Raw genomic sequence first — 21,551 nt, forward strand, 5'->3', positions numbered from 1 at the left:
GGGAGTGGAGTGATAGGATAAGGGGGAATGGCTTAAACGGGAAGAGTTTAGGTTTGGGCGGGATATTGGGAAAAAATTCTCACCTCTGAGGGTGGGGAGGGGCTGGGATGGAATTCCCAGCAGCTGTGGCTGCCCCGGGATCCCTGGCAGTGCCCAAGGCCAGGATGGAACCACCTGGGACAGTGGGAGGTGTCCCTGCCCATGGCAGGAGTGGGATGGGATGGGCTTTAAGGTCCCTTCCAACCCAAACCTTTCCATGATTCTGAGATGACTCAATTCTGAGATGACTTGGATTTAGCTCTCTCTCTTCCACATGACCTTGAGCAAGGTCTTCTGTTTATTTTTGGTTTTCCTGCAATTAAAAGTGGGAATGGCACCTCTTGCTTTGCCCTCTGGGCACTGTGAGCTCCTCGTTGTTTTATATAAACAAATAAAGGAGAGAATTCCTTATCAACACCAAGCTTTTAATAACTCGAGCTGCAGCAAAGCGAAAACCCGCAGGAAGTGCCGACATTTCAAAATCAGGGAGCAACATCCTCTCGGAACTCTTCCATCCATCAAATTCCCCAACCACTCCTCTTTTGAGAGTCTTTCCTGTCCCATTCCCAAGATCCAGGCTGGCCCAGCTTTGTGAGGAAAACCGGAGAGGGTTTTGCTGTGTGGAACTGAGATTTGCCCATCCCTGGCAGGGAATGTCTCCAGGATAAAGAGATTCCGGGATTAAGGTGTCTCCATGTTCCTGGGGGAGGAGCAGGGCAGGAGAGGCTCCAAGGGGGGGGATTAATGGGAGCAAATGAGAGATTTATCGGGAATGGAGCCTTTCCACAGAGGAAAGAGTCCGTGCACCTCCAACCCTTCATCCCTGGGGGTTTTCCACGCCACGGATGCTCCGTCGGGACACAAGGCAGGATTCATCCAGCCTGGGATTTGTTTGGGATTTACACAGAGCCCTGCCTGAGTCTCCATCCATGTCCTGCTGTCGCAACTCCGTCCTTCGCCATTCCACAAAAACCATCTGGACACTGCTGAACCTTCCAAGCAGCCAAAAAAGGGGTGAGAAGGAGGGAAAAATCCCAGTTAAAGTCAGGCACAAATGTCCTTGTGGGATACCCTTGGAGGATCATTGCTCCTGACTTGCGTTGTGACTTTTCCCTCCCTCTCATGCTGCAAATATCCAGTAAAAATATCCTGGTTTTGGAATGACTGTAACCCCAAAATTCCAGAATTTCCTCAGAACAGGAGCAAATAATTTGGAAAATTTGGTCAGCACTGAAAACTTCCAGGAGTTTGGATGATTTTGGAAATTTCCACATTAAAAAACTTTGCCTAAAAAAGGGGAAAAAGCAGGGAAAAAAGCAGAAAAAAGCAGAAAAAAGCAGGAAAAAGCAGGAAAAAGCAGAAAAAGGAGAAAAAATCAGCAGAAAGCAGCAAAAAGCAGCAAAAAGCAGCTTATGCTTGACTTGGGTAAGGCTTTAAATATAAATTAAAAATCTCACAGCAGCTGCACAGAAGAAATTAATGATTTATAACGAAGATAATTTGAATAATTTACTTAACAAGAACATTTATCCTACAAGGGTTACTGGGTATTCGCAGGGTGTTTGTCATCCTTGGAGAGTGTTTTTAGGATATGTTTTACTGGATATTTAGAGGATATTTGTTATCCTCGCCGTGTGTTAGGGGGATATTTGTTCTGGGATATTTATGGGATATTTGTTAACCCCGTAATGTATTTGTAGGGCTTTTGTTATCCTTGTAGAGCGGCTGTAGGATATTTGTTACTGGATTTTGTAAGGTATTTGTTAACTCTGTAGTGTATCTTTAGGATATTTGTTACTGGATATTTATGGGAAATTTGTTATCCTTGTAGGATATTTGTAGGATATTTCTTAACTTTGTAGAGTATTTGTAGCATATTTGTTACGGGATATTTGCAGGGTATTTGTTCACCTTTTAGTGTATTTGTAGGATATTTGTTAATGGGTTTTTGTAGGATATTTGTTACTGGATATTTGTAGCATATTTGCTACCCTTGTAGGATATTTGTAGGATATTTATAGGATATTTGTTAACTCTGTAGTGTATCTTTAGGATATTTGTTACAGGGTATTTATAGGATATTTGTTATTCCTGTAGGATATTTGTTATCCTTGTAGAGTATTTGTAGGATCTTTGTTGATGGATTGTTGTAGGACATTTGTTAACTTTGTAGTGTATTTGTAGGATATTTGTTACTGGATATTTATGGGAAATTTGTTATCCTTGTAGGATATTTGTAGGATATTTCTTAACTTTGTAGAGTATTTGTAGCATATTTGTTACGGGATATTTGCAGGGTATTTGTTCACCTTTTAGTGTATTTGTAGGATATTTGTTAATGGGTTTTTGTAGGATATTTGTTACTGGATATTTGTAGCATATTTGCTACCCTTGTAGGATATTTGTAGGATATTTATAGGATATTTGTTAACTCTGTAGTGTATCTTTAGGATATTTGTTACAGGGTATTTATAGGATATTTGTTATTCCTGTAGGATATTTGTTATCCTTGTAGAGTATTTGTAGGATCTTTGTTGATGGATTGTTGTAGGACATTTGTTAACTTTGTAGTGTATTTGTAGGATATTTGTTACTGGATATTTATGGGAAATTTGTTATCCTTGTAGGATATTTGTAGGATATTTCTTAACTTTGTAGAGTATTTGTAGCATATTTGTTACGGGATATTTGCAGGGTATTTGTTCACCTTTTAGTGTATTTGTAGGATATTTGTTAATGGGTTTTTGTAGGATATTTGTTACTGGATATTTGTAGCATATTTGCTACCCTTGTAGGATATTTGTAGGATATTTATAGGATATTTGTTAACTCTGTAGTGTATCTTTAGGATATTTGTTACAGGGTATTTATAGGATATTTGTTATTCCTGTAGGATATTTGTTATCCTTGTAGAGTATTTGTAGGATCTTTGTTGATGGATTGTTGTAGGACATTTGTTAACTTTGTAGTGTATTTGTAGGATATTTGTTACTGGATATTTATGGGAAATTTGTTATCCTTGTAGGATATTTGTAGGATATTTCTTAACTTTGTAGAGTATTTGTAGCATATTTGTTACGGGATATTTGCAGGGTATTTGTTCACCTTTTAGTGTATTTGTAGGATATTTGTTAATGGGTTTTTGTAGGATATTTGTTACTGGATATTTGTAGCATATTTGCTACCCTTGTAGGATATTTGTAGGATATTTATAGGATATTTGTTAACTCTGTAGTGTATCTTTAGGATATTTGTTACAGGGTATTTATAGGATATTTGTTATTCCTGTAGGATATTTGTTATCCTTGTAGAGTATTTGTAGGATCTTTGTTGATGGATTGTTGTAGGACATTTGTTAACTTTGTAGTGTATTTGTAGGATATTTGTTACTGGATATTTATGGGGAATTTGTTATCCTTGTAGGATATTTGTAGGATATTTATTAACTTTGTAGAGTATTTGTAGCATATTTGTTACGGGATATTTGCAGGGTATTTGTTCACCTTTTAGCGTATTTGTAGGATATTTGTTAATGGGTTTTTGTAGGATATTTGTTACTGGATATTTGTAGGAAATTTGTTAACCCTGTAGTACATTTGCAAGGTATTTGTAGGATATTTAGTAACCCTGTAGTACGTTTGTAGGATATTTGTAGGATATTTGTTAACCCTGTAGTACATTTGCAGGATATTTGCAGGATATTTGTAGGATATTTGTAGGATATTTGTTAACCCTGTAGTACATTTACAGGATATTTTTTACTCTTGCATTCGTGCATTTCCTTATGCTCCCCCCAAAGTTCTCCTTTAGGAAGAGTTTATTCTGAGTCTGTTGCCTTTTTTGCTCCTTGGCGTCTTTTCCCACTTCACTTCCAGGAGCTCCCGCATCAGGAATCTCCAGAGCTTTAACTCCAGGTTTTTTACGCATCCTCCACCAAATTTTCAGTGGTTTTGAAATCCCCTCTCACCCCAAAGGGAGACTTTTGTGGATGGGACCAGAAAATGGGGAGAAATTCTCTGTTCAGACACTAAAAGAGCGGAATTTTTTTGGGAAACAAGGAGTGATTGTCTGAACGCACCAATGTGAGTGTTTGGGACAGACTCTGCTGGAAGTGAGACGCAGAGAATTTCCAGAACCCTCCAGTATTTACTGAGGATTTAAGGAAAATGATGGAAAAATAGGAAAAAACTCTCAAAATAAATATTTTCAGGGGGCCACGAGCTGCACTCTTGGACAGTGTGGTGTTAAAGCAGCACTTATATAAAAGGGTATTTATATTTATATTTATATTTATATTTATATTTAAGGATTTATATATATATAGATTATATATAGATTTATATAACAAGAGGTATAGATTTATATATCAGGATATATATATTTATATATAAGGGTATTTATATTTATATATCAGGATATATATGTTTATATATAAGATATATATTTATATATAAGGGTATTTTTATTTATATATAAGGAGGTGTATATTTATATATCAGAAGATAAATATTTATATATAAGGAGAGATATATTTTTATATAAGGAGCTATATTTATATATAAGGAGTGGTAAATTGAACTATCCAGATATTTATATTTATATATAAAATGAAGCTGTGATACAGTGCAGGTGGCAAAGGGGCTCCCCAGTGCTGTGCTGCTGTCCTGACCCAGCCCAGTAAACGCAGACTGGGGGCACTGGGAGGGAGCTGAGGGCAGAATTTTTCCCCTCAGCAGAAAATAAACCCTGGATTAATCACACCATCAGTGCCAGGCAGAGTCCAGGAGTTAATGAGGAAGGGAGATGGAATCATGGAATGTTTGGAAAGTGACATAAAAGTTTATCCCATTCCAGCCCCTGCCATGGGCAGGGACCCTTCCAGGTGCTCCAGCCCAGCCTTGGGCACTTCCAGGGATCCAGGGGCAGTCACAGCTGCTCTGGGAATTCCAGCCCAGCCCCTCCCCACCCTCCGAGGGAACAATTTCATCCCAATATCCCTCTAAACCTATTGTCTTTCAGCTTGAAACCATCCCAGAGATGGGAGAAATTTCCAGGTCTCACCAGGAAAAAGCCGTTGGAGAGAAGGTGCGAGGGAAGAGGTGGAGAGGGAAGATCTCCCGTCCTCCTGCTCCGCTGGAGATGGGAACAGCAGGTGGGAGATGGCAGCTGTATTGTCAAAAGGAAAAAAAACATAAAAGAAAACTCGAGTTTTTCCCCTCATGTGAGACGAGATTGGAGCTGAAGTGCATCCAGTGTGGCTGTCAGTGCTGGCAGAGGCTGAGGAATGAGAAAATAGCTGATAGCCAAAACATAGCAGCTCCAAAGAAGGGGATGTCGGAACAGCTCAGGACAAGCTGCACGACTAAACTGAAGCAATGGCACAGAAGATCTTTAAACATCTTCCCTGGCCCCGGCACGATGGAATTCCCCCAGGGCAGAAACAAATCCTGCTATTTCCACCAACAGATTCTTCAGGGCAGCGGCTCTCGGAGAGAGGCTGGAATGGGAAGGATAAAAGTTTAATGCACCAGCGAAGGACAGGCTGAGGGATTTGCAATATTTATGATAAAATCATCCGAGAGAGCATCAATCTCTGATCACCTCTCCCGAAAACAAGGGATAAACAATGGCACAACACTGCCATTAATCTCAGGTATTTACTGTGGTCCTCAGTTTTAGCAAAGGCCAAGGAGAGTCTGCTAAGCAACCTAATTACTTTAATTAACTTCTGCTAATGGGCCTGATTAACCTTAAAGAGGGAAGGTTAAAAACCTCTTCAAAGCAAAGTACAAAAGGTGTTTCCTCGTGTTCTGCAGTGATAAGGCGAATGATAAAATGTTAAATTCCAAGGTTTGGGAAAAAAGGATGGATCCAGTGAGGAACTTGTGTGCTCTGATTGTCCCTAAAGAGGCCAAAGGAAAAGAATTTACATTTAATGCTTGAATATTTTGAAATTTGGGCGGGGTAAAGGCTGAAATCCTGCCGAGGCTCAGACAAGGTGTCCTCTGAGCCGAGTGTCTCATTTTTAAAACAGCAAGAGAGACTCCCGGAGGTTTTCCTGGGCCACGTCAGAAATGGGTTTTCCCAAAGGAAAATAAAGAGCAAATTAAAGTAAATGGCCTTGCCCAGGAAAAGCAGCCATGCAGAGTAACAGGAGCCGAGCTCCGAGAGAGGCTGATGCAGGAGCAAGCTCTGAAATCAATATTACGAAAATTCCTGCGGCCAAGGGTATCCCTTAGGGTCGTCCCATGGTTCATAGGATGAAGGAAAACAGGCAGAAATTAGGAGAAATTTGGAATATAGGAGCTTTCAGGTGATGTGGCTTCAATATTCATTAACCCAGAACATCCACAATCCAAGAGCAGAATCGGTTAAACAAAACAAACTCATTTTTGCCCCTAACTATTAAATAACAGCAGTTCTTGTAAAACCGGACATGTTTATCAGCTGAAATCATATTATCACTGCTTCCATCAGAAACTGAGGGGATTCTTGTGTTCATTTCCGGGGAGCACCAGCACTGTGACACTATTTCATCTCTAAAGCTTCTCCGGCATTACCCCTTTGCCATTTTAATTGCACTCATTATTTATTAAACCCCCAATTCCAAAGCCACGTGAGGATGTCCAAAGCCTCACAGTTTTAAACCTCCCAGCTGGAAGAATGAAAAGTGTGAAAACATCTCCAAAAGGGCTCCACATTTATTTTTCATGATATGTGGAGGGACAAGGGAGAGGGAGGATGATTTATGATTCCTCAATGCTTAAGTTGTCACAGCTGCTTCCCTCTCCTCTGTTATTTGGGAACAAAATAGAGCGATCCATCCTTAACGCATGAGCAGAGCGGGAACGTTCCTGTTCAGGGTGTAATGTGAGCAGACAGCCTCGGGAGAGGGACAAAAAAACTTCTCCCAAACATTTAAGGTGCTCTGACCTGATTGTCAATATTGGTTTGTTGTGGGGAGGAGGAGGAGCAGCCTGGCTGGGGGATCCAGGCTGTCCTCAAGCTCCAGGATAGAATGGAAAATAAAAGAGGGAAAAGTGAAGCTGTTCTGGTCCCCTCCGGCTGAGCTCGTGGCCTCTGACAGCTCATGAGACTCTCCCAGGTCTGCTCTGGAAAAATAATTTGGCTTCTCCTGTTCCCTGGGTGGGTCTGTGTCCCTGGGTCTGTCTGGGATCGCCCCTCTCCTGCTCGCTCTGCACTTTCCAGTTGGAAACCACGGCCAGGCTCTTTCTGGAATAAAGAACAACCAGTAAATCCACCCCAGCTGTGAAGCTGTTTGGGGGGAAGAAGGGGCAGCGCAGGGGAGGTTTGGTCTCTGAAAGGAGCTGAGGCAGTGACCACTCAGCTCAGTGGAAGCAGCAATGCCTGGTTTGTGGGGGCTTCCCAGTCAGACCCTTCTTAGCTGGGAAAAATTTACTCCTTGGACTATTTATTTGGGATCCTGAACATTGAAAGGATGTGGACATTGGAGCAAGTCCAGAGGATGCCACAGAGCTGCTCTGAGGGCTGGAGCCCCTCTGGAGCCAGGCTGGGAGAGCGGGGGGTGCTCACCTGGAGAAGGAAAGGGAAGGATCCAGGGGGACCTCAGAGCCCCTTCCAGGGCCTAAAGGAGAGCTGGAGAGGGACTGGGGACAAGGGATGGAGGGACAGGACACAGGGAATGGCTTCTCACTGCCAGAGGGCAGGGATGGATGGGATATTGGCAAGGAATTCCTGGCTGGGAGGGTGGGGAGGGGCTGGGATGGAATTCCCAGAGGAGCTGTGGCTGCCCCTGGATCCCTGGAAGTGCCCAAGGCCAGGCTGGATGGGGCTTGGAGGAGCCTGGGATAGGGGAAAGTGTTCCTGCCCATGGCAGGGGTGGAACTGAATGGGATTTAAGGTCCTTTCCAACCCAAACCATTCTAGGATTCCAGGATGATCCAGGTCACTGGTATTTACACCCACAGCTCCATAACCCCACACCTCTCCATGAATTCTGCTTCTTGCCTTTAACTCTGCCATCAGAAAAAACAAGTCTGAGTAATAAAAAAAGGTAAAATCCCCCCAAAGAGGACAAACCCCCTGCACAGGCCCTGTGTCCCTTTGTGATGTGACCCAGAAGCAGTGGAAGGGCAGCTCTGGCAGGGGCAGACGTGGCTCTGTCTGGCTGCTCTGGCGAGGTCAGCGGGGCAGTGCCCATGGGATTCCTGCCGGGAACTCCACCCGGTGTAACACCCAGGGTTTCCTGGCAGCAGGGAAAGGAATCACACAGACATGGCCCCTCAGAGCTGGGCTGGGAGGTTGGGCAGGAGAAGGGAAGGACAGGGACCAGAGAATTCCAGCTCCAGTTCAGCAGCTCACACCAGGCTTTGGGCTGTCCCGGCGGCATTCCCTGCTCCTGCTCAGCAGAGCACTCTGGCAGCTCTTTAGGAGCCAGTGGGGCTTGCAAGGCCCTGATTCTGTTTAGCTGAACTGGTTTCTGTCCTCAGCAACACAAAACCTGTGGGACAGGATCATGGGAAGCTCTCAATTCACCTTTTTTTTGGGTAAAATTAAGCCTGGGCTGCTGGGAGTGAAACCCAATGAAGATGGAAAACCGGGACAAAACCACTTCCAGCTATTCAAGAAGACATCCATCAAAAGGCACGGCTCAGACCCTTTTTGAGAAGCCTCCTGTGCCCTTTTCAAAGGTGCCTGATGCTGTTGCTGCTGGAAAAAGGATGGGAAGGGTTTGGTCCATCAATGCCCAGGTGCCACTGCCATAGCAACCCGGCTGGCCCTGCTTGCAGGAGCCCAGGCACAGCAGAGCTCCAGAGGAAGCCTGGAAGAACGGTTCCCAATGGATTTCACAGGCCTGGCAATCTGCACGGGCATCTTTTGGGTCTGTGAGCAGAGCAAATTCGAGCGGGGAGTCTTGGAGGGAGCAGGTGAAATTTATGGCGCTCCCCAGGTCATTTATTTTTCATCGCATCATTTTTCTGGCCGTAACTCCCTTTTAAATGGCAACAGCAGAGAGCCAGTGAGGTTTGTAAATTAAAATGAAAAAGCCCCACGGTTCCTTTCTTATTGACTGAATAAACATTTGAAAGGAAAAGAACCAAGCTGGAAATCACCGGTAACAAAGAGTTTTCACCCCAGCTTATCTGTGGTGGCCTCCCAACAACGTGATACCATCTGTACTCTGCTGATTTCGGGAAGCGGCAATGAGTAATCGCGGCTGATTGTCTGGGGGAGCTGGGAGGAGGGGGAGGGAACTGTTCCACCACCAAACCCGATTGTTTTATCAAGATCAGGGAGCCTCATCCTGATCCTGCCCGCACCGGCACCAGCTGACTCCCAGTAGGGCTCTGTCGGGAATGAGCCACTGTGGATGTGAGGGCTGGGGAAGAGAAGGAGCCTGATAATGGCAGGAGTTGATCCCAATTTTCCTTGGGAACAAACCCTTCTCCTTGCTACGGGTCAGGAGTTCCTGATCAGGTCTAAAATTCATTATTCCACACAGCACAAAAACACTTTTGCTGGTAATATTTTAAAAAATTCAACTCAAACTTGGAAGTCTCATGTCTCTCTTCCATTTCCTTCCACCAGCTCAGGGCTTCCAGCTCCTCAGGCCTCGTGTTCTGCATTCAGGTAACTCCCCTCCACTCACACCAGCTTTTTGTGTGAATCCTGATCCTGCCTGCACCAGCACCAGCTGACTCCCAGTATGGGCTCTGCTGGGAATGAGCTGCTGTGGATGTGAGGGCTGGGGAGGAGAATGAGCCTGTTAATGGTGGGAGTTGATCTCAATTTTCCCTGGGAACAGCCCCATGTCCCTGCTCTGGGTCAGGAGTTCCTGATCAGCTTTTGCAGGGCCTCTGAAATTCGTTATTCCGCACAGCACAAAAATACTTTTGCTGGTAATATTTAAAGAACCTCAACTCAAACTTGGAAGTCTCGTGTCTCTCTTCCATTTCCTTCCACCAGCTCAGGGTTTCCAGCTCCTCAGGCCTCGTGTTCTGCATTCCCAGACACCCCTTCCATTCGCAGCAGCTTTGTCCAAGGACCTCATCTCCATTGACCACTCTAACCCCAGAATTCTCCCTCAAGCAGCCAATGACCCTTTCCTGCTCCCTGGTGCCTCTCCCGTGTCACTGGGCAGCAATTCCCATGGGAGGAGCTGCAACCGAGCCTGGACAGAGGAGCAGCAAAGCTCCGTGGTGACCATCCCGTGGTTTTTTTGGGATGCAGGATGCAGCACCCCCACGCTGCTTGGAGCTGGACACAGAAACAAAAGATCATTTTTCCAACACTCCTGCAGGTCAGGCGCACCTGGGAGCAGGGAAGGGCTTCTCCCACCTCACAGCACAGAGGAAGCTCCTTCTGTCCCGAGTCTGAATCCACCGGAGCCTCCCAGCACTTCTGCTGACTGTCAATCACCCTATCCATGGAGCCCGGAGCGTGTCCAGGACACAGGAACAGCCAGCCTGGGGCCATGCCGGGAATTCACCTCAAATGGATTGAATCCACTGAGTGGAACAAGAGGCAGCTGCCACATCCCCTTTGCCTCCCAGCAAGGGAGCAATCCCTGGGATCTGAGTGGCCTTTAAGGGGTCAGCGCTGAAATCCAGCACTGCCACTGATTTAGCAGCGTGGTCACTTCCCCAGCTCAACCCAGGCTCGTTGAACCTTCCCAAATAAATCACGAAGTTAAGGAGAAACAGGGCCGGGCAAGGCAGCTGCTGTAAATCCAGGGATGGAGTGAGGGAATACAGAGCTCCTGGGCCCCGCAGCCTCTCCCTGGGAAGTTCCGATCCCACGTGGGGAGGGTGAGGGACAGCTCGAGTTTATTCACTGCCCTTTAGCTGGCAAAACCCAGAATTTCCTGATTATCTATGGATAGAGGCCACTCATCTCCAAATAAACCCAGCTGTGGATGCAGCAGAACACGGCAGCGCAGCAGAGACAATGGGAAAAGGGAGAAACAAAGGATAAAATCTCTGAAAATGCATCTCTTGATGCTTTGGAGATTCAGAGTGACATCAGTGCCCAAGGCCAGGTTGGACGGGGCTTGGAGCAACCTGGGACAGTGGAAGGTGGCACTGGATGGGCTTTAAGGTCCCTTCCACCCCAAAGCATTCCATGGTTCCAGGATTCTGTGATCAGCTTGGCAAACACTGAGCTCAGACAGGATGATCCCCGTGTTTCAGGAACAGTCCAGGTATCCCAAGGGATACAGCGAGGGCCAGAGCAGATGAAGTTTTTATCCCTCCTTTCCACTCCAGCTTCACACAGTATCAGGCAGCTCTGGAATTGTTTGGGTCAGGAAAACAACACCAAACCTCAAATAAAGAGGAATCTGTAGGAAAACAGATCCATTTCACCCAAGCCACTTGAAGTTCTCTGGGAAACCTGAGAGCCCAGCCCAGGAGCTGATCTGGTTTAGCTTCAGGCTGCCAGCCCTGGGGTCTGGGAGGAGGATGGAAGGCACAGGACTGGATCTTGAGGGACAATTTCTACCTCAAAGGGGCTAGAAGTGGAGAGACCACATGAAAAACTCTTTATCAAATGCCTTTATCTCTCTCCCCTTCTGTCACAGCCACTTGTACTTTCAGGCCATGTGCTTTTCTGCCCCCAAACCCAGTTCCTGCACTAAAAAACCCCAAAAGGAGTATCAAAGAGCAGAAAAAAGTGCCTGTTCCGAGGTTGACTGGCTCCTGGTCCGGGCTGTGGCAGGAGCCATAGATTTTGCTTAATTAAGATAAGGCTGTTGCTCCTTTGCAGATTTCCTTAATTCAGGATTTATTGATGCAGCATTACCCAGCGTTTTAAAGTGATAAAATGCAGCTGCTGCAGGAGCCAAAGGCACCCTGAGCTGAGCTCTCTAATAGAGACAGATCTGCAGCTCCAGCCAAGCACGGCTGCTTCCCCCAAATCCAATTGTGAGCCCGACTCCAGGGAGGGAAGTCCCTCAAGTGCTGGTTTGAATCCATCCCTGCCACTTTTAACCCACCCAGGAGTGTTTGTAGCTAATTCAGGTGTTCAGTCTGAGTCCCACACGCTGATCGAGGGGGTTGTGGTGCCACAGGTCCCACAAGCACCAGGAGGTGGCACTTTTGTTGTCCATGTCCCAAATACCTGTTTGGCCATGGAGTTGTTGAGGTTGGAAAAGCCCTCTGAGATCATCGAGTCCAACCAGCACTGCCAAGGCCACCCTAAGCCGTGTCCCCAAGTGCCGCATTCCCACGGCTGTTAAATTCCCCAGGGATGGGGACTCCTGTGGAGGCTATTGACAAACCCATGGAAGGTTTTGCTCCAAAACCGTCAAATCCAAAGTGCAGTTCCCCAAATCCTTCTTGAATTAGTGACAAGGACAACAATCTCCAGGCAAAAAAACGCTGTCAAGCAAAATCAGGAATTTCCTGAGCAGTGTTTAATCCCAGAATCTTTGAGGTTGGAAAAGAGCTCTGGGACCATCGAGGCCAAGCTGTGCCCGATGCCCACCTTGTCCCCAGCCCAGAGCCCTGAGTGCCACCTCCAGGAGTTCCTGGGACACCTCCAGGGATGGGCACTCCAAACCTCCCTGGGCAGCTCCTGCCAAGGCCTGACCACCTTTTCCATGAGGAAATTCCTGCTGATGTCCACCCTGAGCCTCCCCTGGCCCAGCCTGAGGCCGTTCCCTCTCCTCCTGTCCCTGTTCCCTGCGAGCAGAGCCTGACCCCCCCCGGCTGCCCCGGGAGTTGTGCAGAGCCACGAGGTCTCTGATATAATGGGAGGGTCTCTAAAATAGTGGAACCCCTACGGAAAGGCAGGAATTGCCTGAATTGGGATCACCTCCACCCACAAGCCTTGAGAAGCTCCTGTTGGCCTCACTCCCCACCCAGGCAGGGGCTCGTTCCAGGATTCAACTGCCCGGGAGGGAGCAGAGGCAGTGCAAACGTTTTCCCTGGAATTCTCAGGAGACAGATGGAGTTCAATCTTCCCAATCCCCTCTTCAGTGTCTGAGACTTTGCTCTGCAGTCGTGTCCCCGCTTCGCGCCCAGGAAAAACCTGACACGTCGCGCTACAAGACCCAGCTGAACAGAACAACCCAGCAGCTCATGTTTAATCCAGTTCCATTTGCCATGGATGCTGATTATCTCGGAGATGTATGAAAACAACTGTGATAAATTACTTGACAAACAAGATTAAAGTCCCAGAAGTTCTTTATTGTTCCCACCCGCTTGCAGGCATTAAAAATGCTCTGTCACATTAACCCAAACTCCTTTTTATTCTCTCTGACTTCCAATGCCAAGAGTATCTCCTTCCAATTATTTTCAAATTAGAATATTATTCTATAGATGCGCATTGCACAGTCCCCCCAAGGGAAAGGCATTTCTTTCCAAGGTGACAAAGTGTCCTGAGCCCTGGAATGTGCTCTGTGTGTTTCCAGCAGCAGAGACACTCAGCAGGGCCGCCCCGTGCACAGAGAAAAGCTTAAAATAACCCCAAACAGCTTCTCTCTGCTGCAAGGGCTGAGAAAATAAATAATCAAGTCTGTTCCTGCTGTCTAATTGTTCTAAAGTGAGCATTCCGAGGGATATTTTGGGTGAAGTGTTGGCCCAACACAAATCCACGCTGAGCTGCTGCTGTTTCAAAACAGGTCCTGGAATCAAACCTGGAATTCAGCACAACCCAAGGAACGTCAGAGATTTGGGCCCAGTTTAGAGAAATGCCCTGGAATGCCAATGCTCCCGGCGGGGTTTTACCCACACAGGGCTGGAGCTGCTGCCAGCGGGGCAGGGGGGCTGGAGCAGCACAGGTTTTCCCACACTTGATCCCAGCAGCATCCCTGGGTTTGATGCCTTAAGAGGCCATCTAAAAACAGAGCCTGGACAGGAATAAGGGAATAAAGGGAGGTATTTATTCAAAGGGCTTTCAAAGGTACCCCCTGGGGAGTCCAGAGGCCACTGCTGAGATGGACCCCAAGGTGGGCGACAGCTCACGAGTTCTTCACGCTTTTATAGTTTGGTTCATTTGCATAGCAGGGTTAATTCTCCGATTAAAGGTTCAGTTAATGATGTAATTTCCCCAAGCTTACACCCCCCTTCAGAGGCTTTTGGTTTACGCATTTTGGGCCTAGGATGGTCTGGGTGTCCTTGGAGAGCAGGCCCAGAGAGGCTTTGTTGTGTCTGCCTGGCACGAGAGAGCAGAAGTGAACAGGCTCCAGGAAACTCCAGAGTTACACAGCAGGCAGTGAAGGGCTTGAAAAATGTGAAAGTTCAAACCGAAGGCATCAGGTTGATCCTGCTGAAAACATGGCAGAGAAGCTGCTCCTCCCTGTCCGGCCTCGCTGTCGGGGCTGCTCCAGGTGGGCACGGGGCTGAAGTCATGGCAGGGAGAGGAGGATGGTGATGAGGAGTTATTATTTTAGTTATATTTTGATTTATAAGAACAGCTCACCAGTCAAAGATTTTTGGGTAAAGTGTTAATTTTTAAAAAATGAAAAAGCAAAGACTAAAATGACACAGTTGACAGAGGATAAGGGAGAAATACAGGGAATTTATTAACCTTGTAACTAAAGGAATAGCTCAGGGAATTTGGGGAGTAAAGGAGAAGCCAGCTGAAGATTCAAACTCTAATTCCAGCCTGAGTTTATATAGTTCTCTATAAATATATCTAATTTTTCATGTTAAATTTATCTAACAACTACCACATATCTGTTTCAATAGATATAAATCAATGTATATTTTATAGATATATGTATCAATACACATGTCAATAGCTATTTTATATATCAATATAAATTTTTATATCTCAATATATGTATCAATCTGTATTTTATATCTATCAATATCTAATATATATCAATTTTTTAAATATATTGACATATATTTCATGTACCTCAATATATCAAACACAGAGCAAATGGATAAATCAAGATAAAAATACTGCTTAAGACACCAAGCTCCACCACAAATGTTAGATTAAAATATACTGTAAATATATTTATAGTTACCACAGTACAGGAGTAGAATTTGTCAAATCCCACTGGCAGCTCTAAACCCCATTCCTGAAACTGGACAAATAACCCAGGAATGTGTTCCCACATTGTCCTGGGAACAAGAAGCCAATCTAAAACCCCACATTCCATGCAGATAATGTGAAGATCTAAAATCAGCAGCCCGGGATCCTGGAGGTCCCAAGGTGTTTTTTTCTCAGCACACTCAGAAATACAGCTGGTGAGCTCTCCAGCTGCTGCTCTGAGGGTGATGGCAGCCAGGCTGCAGAACCTCTCCTGCAGCTCCATCAAAAGCCAGGGAACAAGAGGCACTGGGTGATTTCAGGCTCATCATTCCCGAGGGAGAGCTGAGTGAAACACCAACGCCCCAGCTCCCAGATCTCTGAATTACCAGGACTCTGTTATGAGAATCCATTTCCAGGCAATTAAGGATATTTAATGGCCTCGACAACTGGTGGGAACCAGCACAAAAATAAATCAGCTTCATTTGGGAGCAAAAAGAGCCCTCCCCACAAAAGCTGGTGGTATTAACAATTCATGTTTAACTACCCTCGTGCAACTATCAAGGTGTCACTTAAAGAGTGAGTAATGGGGAGGGAAGGATTTTAAATGATTCCCAACCAGACCCTGACCCTCTTCTTTCCAGCCATTAACGAGTTCCTGAAGCCTTCAGAGCAGTTTCGTTTGTTCTCAATCACCAGGAGTTTTAACTGTGGAATTTAAATGATTCTCTCCCAGACAGACCTAATTTTAAGAGCCATTCAAGTGACATCCCTCTGAGCTACAGCACTTGGAGAAGACACTCCTGGAGCATCCACTGAGCTGTTTGCTCCACTGGAGCAAGGAAAAACCACAAGTTATCAGGAGCAGTCCAGGATCCAGGGGACAGAGCCAAGGAGCCATGAGCAAAGGACAGAGAATTCACAAAAAGAAAAATCCCTTGCAAATTTGGCACCTGAGTTTGCAGGTGGAAATCCCAGTGGCAGCAGCCTGGTTTGCAGAGATACTGAGCACCTGCAGCCCCCTCCACGGCACTCCAGCCCTTTGGAAAAATCCGGGGGGTTTGGGTCTCTCACAAACTCTTCAGGCCCAGAGTTCCAATCCAGGCCAGAATTTCCCATACAGAAACCAAGATAACCTTTTCTAAAGCCTTGTGCAGCAAAAGCCTCCAATAAAACCCCAAATAAATGAAGTTTGCAGAGCAAAGCTCACACTGAGCATTCGAGCTGCTCCTTTTCCAGGGTGCACAATCTGCCACAAACTTTTAGCAAAAAGAACAGAAAGGCTCTTTAAAGCCAGCGCTTTCCACGCTGCTTTATGCAGATATCTTCTGTTTAAGAGCCCTTTTTCTAAACTGTTTGATCTGAGCCGCAGAAGCCAATTACTGCAGATGCTGAGGCTGTCAAGAAACAACCCCAAAATTCAATAAGCAGAAGAAAAGCACAGGCGTGTTCAGGTAAAGCCTGAGGGCTTGTACCATCCCTGTCTCCCTGCGAGTGTTGTTCCAAATCACCAAACCTAACAGGAACTTTCCACTTCAGGAGCTTTCAGGCACGCTGGAGCTGCTTTGACATCATGGTTTGAAGCAGATGTCAGAGCAGCTCACGCTCGTCATGCTCCCAGCTCGTCCTGCGCCGTGTTTTACACAGGGAACATCTTTTCAACGTCCGCAGTGAATACATCAAGGAAGCTCCAGGTCACCACCACCACTCTCATTTACTCCCTAACCTATTTCTGCTCCTGTTCCTCTCCTGAGCACAAAGGGAACAGTGGGAGCAGGCTGGGCCTTTCAAGTGGCCAAGAAATTCACTCTGAAATTCAGCCCTTGCTCTAAGCACGGCTCGAGACTTGAAGCTGCAGGAAAAATGCCTCCAGCTTCCTTGTGCATTTTACTCACTGCACATGCTGAGAGAAAGAGGCTTATGTGAAACTTTGCTGCGAGAGGCAGTAAAAGATGTTTTCTAGTCCTGATAATACCCTCAACATCCCGATCTGCACTGGCAGATAAAAGTTACTTTTGCTACAACAAGAGTTCGAGTTCGACTCGTACAGAATTCCCTGATAAGGACTAAAGCAGCTGCCTTTAGTAGAGCCTGGCATGTCAGCTCCAGATGTTCCGGCGCAGGATTTGCAGCCAGAGCAGCACAGGAGGCCAATAAATCCCTCAGTGCTGCTGAAGGCCTGGGGGTGTTTATCAAACCCCCGGTTTCTGTGATACGAGTGACACGACGGGAGTGACAGCTCCAGGGGAGGCGGGAGCAGAACTCCCTCTGCAGGTTTTCTGCTCCCCTGTGACAGCCGCCCCATCCCAACAACAGCTCCAGGTCTCCTTGGGGAATTTATGCCTGACCAGGGTGTTTTCCATATGAAAATTCAATAGCAGAGCCTCAAACTGCTTTGCATGAACGAGGCATCATCTCTTACAGACGCTGTGCTTGGCTCCGGACGTGAACTCCATGTACAACAGCTCTTCCCTGCTGCAGCCTTTCATCTTATCAGCGCTGACGGCAGGGTGGATTTGGCCCTTGTCATCGTGCATAATACTGTATATGGCTTTCTCATTAGCGAGGGAGAAAGCTGTCCTCTGTTCCCAAAGCAAACTGGCTGCCAGAACTTGGCACGTCCTGCTCGCAGTGCCCGCTGGACTGACTCATCCCTTCTCCTCTGCTGGGAGACCTGCTCAGCACCAGCCCTTCCTGCCAGCCAGGAGTCCCCAGGCAAACACTGCGGAGCAACAGTGCAGGGAAGCTTCAGAGAGTGCCAAAAATAAGATATTTTATTAAATATCAGCTTGTTCTGACATCCCCAGTGCATTCTTTCACACCACCGCTGTGTCAGTTTATGAAGTGGACTGACTTCAACAGCGCTGAGCTGGAGTGGTGGAATCAATGGATCTTTTACAAAGATCCTGGATTGCCAAGTTTTGGTGCTATTAGTCCACATCCTTCCTAATTCTCAGGCTTTCCTAGATTGCAGTGGATCTTCATCAACTATTACCAACTGCATTTAACCACATTAGCAGGGAAAAGATGTTTGCAGAGCAACCCTCCCTGTACAATTCCCCCTCCTTATCAACATTCTTGGAGCTGTGTTTCAGAGCAAGAAGATCTGCAGCACAAAATCTCCCTGAATATGAAATTTTCTGAGTAACTCTGTCACAATTCTCCCAGGACATCCTAGTCAAGGCTGAACAATTCCGTAAAAGCCCTACAGAACAGCAGAGAAATTAATCATGCATTTTTAAGTGTTTTGAACCTCCTTGTAGGATTTAATGAAGAATTCTGGGGAGTTTTTAAAGGCATAGGGAAAAAAGTCTCACCTAGTCTATAAATTGTGTTCTTGATGTAAACTAAGCTGATGAATACGAGGGAAGATTTTTCACTATCTAAAGGCAATCCTGAGGCAATCCTTGATGTCTTCTTGCTGGCCTTTGTGATTTTTTTATTGCATCCATCCCCACAGAAGTCAACGGCAGAGGTGTCATTAACTCCACACCAAATCGCTTCCAAAGACTCCTCCTTCCAATTTTTAATGCCCCACAAGTGGAAGTTATCCGCTGGCTGCTGCCTGAGCTGGAAATGTTGAGCTCCATTAAAAAATAAACGGTTTCCCTACATAAAGCAGGGAGCAGCTGGATGCTGAAATAACCCAGGGAAAATGAAGGGGATAACAGGCGAAATTGAAAGCAGGTATCCAGTGTGCCGTATCTTCCCGGCACTTTATGGAGTGGCTGAGAAATAGCCTTTAGCCCGAGATGGATGGGATTGGCTTTAAAACACCCTGGGCATCAGCAGGTGACAGCCAGTAAACTCCAGGATATTGTTTAAGGATTGCCCCTCACTTGCAAAAGGCATGGAGGGGCTGGAGCGTGTCCAGAGATGGAAACAGAGCTGGGGAAGGGTTTGAGGCAGCAGGAGCAGCTGGGAAAGGGGCTCAGCCTGGAGAAAAGGGGGATCAGGGGGACCTTGTGGCTCTGCACAAGTCCCTGACAGGAGGGGGCAGCCGGGGGGGTCGGGCTCTGCTCGCAGGGAACAGGGACAGGAGGAGAGGGAACGGCCTCAGGCTGGGCCAGGTTGGACAGCAGCAGGAATTTCCCCATGGAAAGGGCTGTAAAGCATTGGAAGGGGCTGCCCAGGGATGTGGTAGAGTCCCCATCCCTGGAAGTGCTCCAGCATGGAGGTGGCACTTGAGGACATGGTTTAGTGGTGAATGTGGTGGTGCGGGTTTGACTTGATGATCTTAAAGGTCTTTTCCAACCTCAGCAGTTCCAGGATTTACGTCACGACTTGAGCCAAAGTCACACAAGAAGTGGGGATCCAAAGGGCTTAAAACCCACCCAGAATTGTGGCATAAAACCTCCCTGTGCCCAAACAACCCAACAGAACTTTCAAAACCAACCTTTTTACTTCAAGGACCTCTAAGAATTGATGCCAAGAGGAATCTTCGTTATTCAGCTGCTGAGATAAAGCAGTAAATAAAGAGCACGTTTCTGCTGGTGCAAAGGGGATGTTGGAACAGTGTCTGAGTGAAGGCAGCACGACATGTTTATGGGAGGACCACGGAACAAAGAGCTCTACCAAGAGCACAGGTGAATCTCTGCCTGTTGAATCACGGCCTTAATTTTTTTTAATGGCATGCAAAGACTGTGTCAGTGGCACTTTTCATTATCCACTTCAGCAGCCCAGAACTCCTCGGTAATTATGGCCATCCACTCTGCTTTGACAGTGCTAACGAAGAGAACAAGGGCTGCTGATAGTACACGGGCTCCCTGTAAAGGATTCACGGCGGAAGGCAATAATCCAAACAGCAAAGCTGAGGAGTTTGCACAGCGCCTTGCTGCAGGGAACGTGCGTTTTCTCCAGGATGGAGCGAATAGCTCCGACTTGGGGAGCAGGCTGCGATACAAGGACCTTAAAAGGCATTAAATAAAACTCTTGACAGTCCCTGCCTTTGTCAAACGAGCAAACAAGTCACTTCCTCTGCCCAAATCTCACTGAAAAGTACTAAAAACTCCTTCACTCACCTTTCCCCACCTCATTCATTCACCTTTCTCCAGTTCACTCCCTCCCCTTTCCCCATCTCCTTCCCTCCCCTTTCCCCACCCTGTTTCCTCCCCTTTCCCCATCTCTTCCCCCCTCTTTCCCCACCCCGTTTCCTCCCCTTTCCCCATCCCCTTCCCTCCCCTTTCCCCACCCCCTTCCCCCCCCTTTCCCCATCTCTTCCTCCCCCTTTCCCCATCCCCTTCCCTCTCCTTTCTCCCACCCACTATGACAGAAAACATTTTACTAAATGCAACTAAAACCACAACAAAATAACCTCAAGAGCAAATCTGTAAACTCTTAGACGTGATATTCCCCACTGAAATAAAGTGAATTTCGAACATGAAAAAGATTCTTACAGCCCTCATTTGTTTTGTTACAATCCAAGGTGTTCCTCTAAGATTAACTCAGAATCTGAAGGAGCTTAAAGCCATTTTCTGTCGAATTTCTGGAACACAACTTCAATGAGTTCATTGAACTTGAGGATCAGCACCGCAGCAGCAGAACAGCCGAAGTTAAGGCGAGACAAACTGAGGCATCAATCTGTCTCAGTCCTCGTGAAATATCTGAAGATTAAGATCCTTGACCAGATCAAACACCCCAGATTAGCATTAATGACATATTTAAGACTTTTGCAACCTCCATTCACAGACAAATCTCCTCATTGCTGCAGATAAAGCTGCCTCATTAGACACTTCTCCATACAAAGGCTTCTAATATTTCCATTTTTCATCTGCCTCATACTTTTAAGCCAAAAAGAGATGCCTTACTATAAAGATAAAGGAAGTTTTTCATCTATTCACTGGGACACCTGACAGGATTTTGCACATCCGACTCCGAGACCATAAAGAATTTTGAAGAAGCAGCAGTTGGTTAAAAGTCAGCCTCTTGATAAGGTTGGGTTTTTTTAGCGGCAAAATATCAAGTTCTAATTTTGATACTGAAATTGCTTCGCAAGACTCAGCTCCTAATCCATCCATCCCCAAAGAACCACAGATCTGTTTTATCCAAAGAACAGTTTTGGGGGTTATCTGTGTTTTGTCACCAGCTCTAAAAATGATATTTGGGTCTCCAATTATTTTACACAGCGATAAATCCCAAAGGTCCTTCAGCCCTTTTGTCATGGCAAAAGACAACGCCAGGCGGTCCTGCTTGGTGCCAAGGCAAAGATTTAGGCTTCAAATCCCTCAGTTCATTACAGAATGGTGCATTTTGGGGAGCAGACAACACAAGGTTTATATTTTGGCCTCGTTCTCTGGATGCCCGAGGAAGGGGAACGGGTCCTGCCTGGGAACCATCTGTGCTCCCCCTTTCCCTGCTGGGAAGGGTGGTCGTGACAGCTCCATCTGGCCCAGAGACCACAAGAAAAGAGTTAAAGTCATAAATCTCTCTCAACATCTAAGGGCAGAGTCTGTTCAGCAGTTGAGAGGGGGTTGGGCAGGGCCAACCCAAAATACAGCTGGGGTGCAAATAGGACTGGGAATCAACCATCCTACTCCATAAATGGTGCA

This window comes from Corvus hawaiiensis, chromosome 27, assembly GCF_020740725.1.
Source record: "Corvus hawaiiensis isolate bCorHaw1 chromosome 27, bCorHaw1.pri.cur, whole genome shotgun sequence".
NCBI lineage: Eukaryota > Metazoa > Chordata > Aves > Passeriformes > Corvidae > Corvus > Corvus hawaiiensis.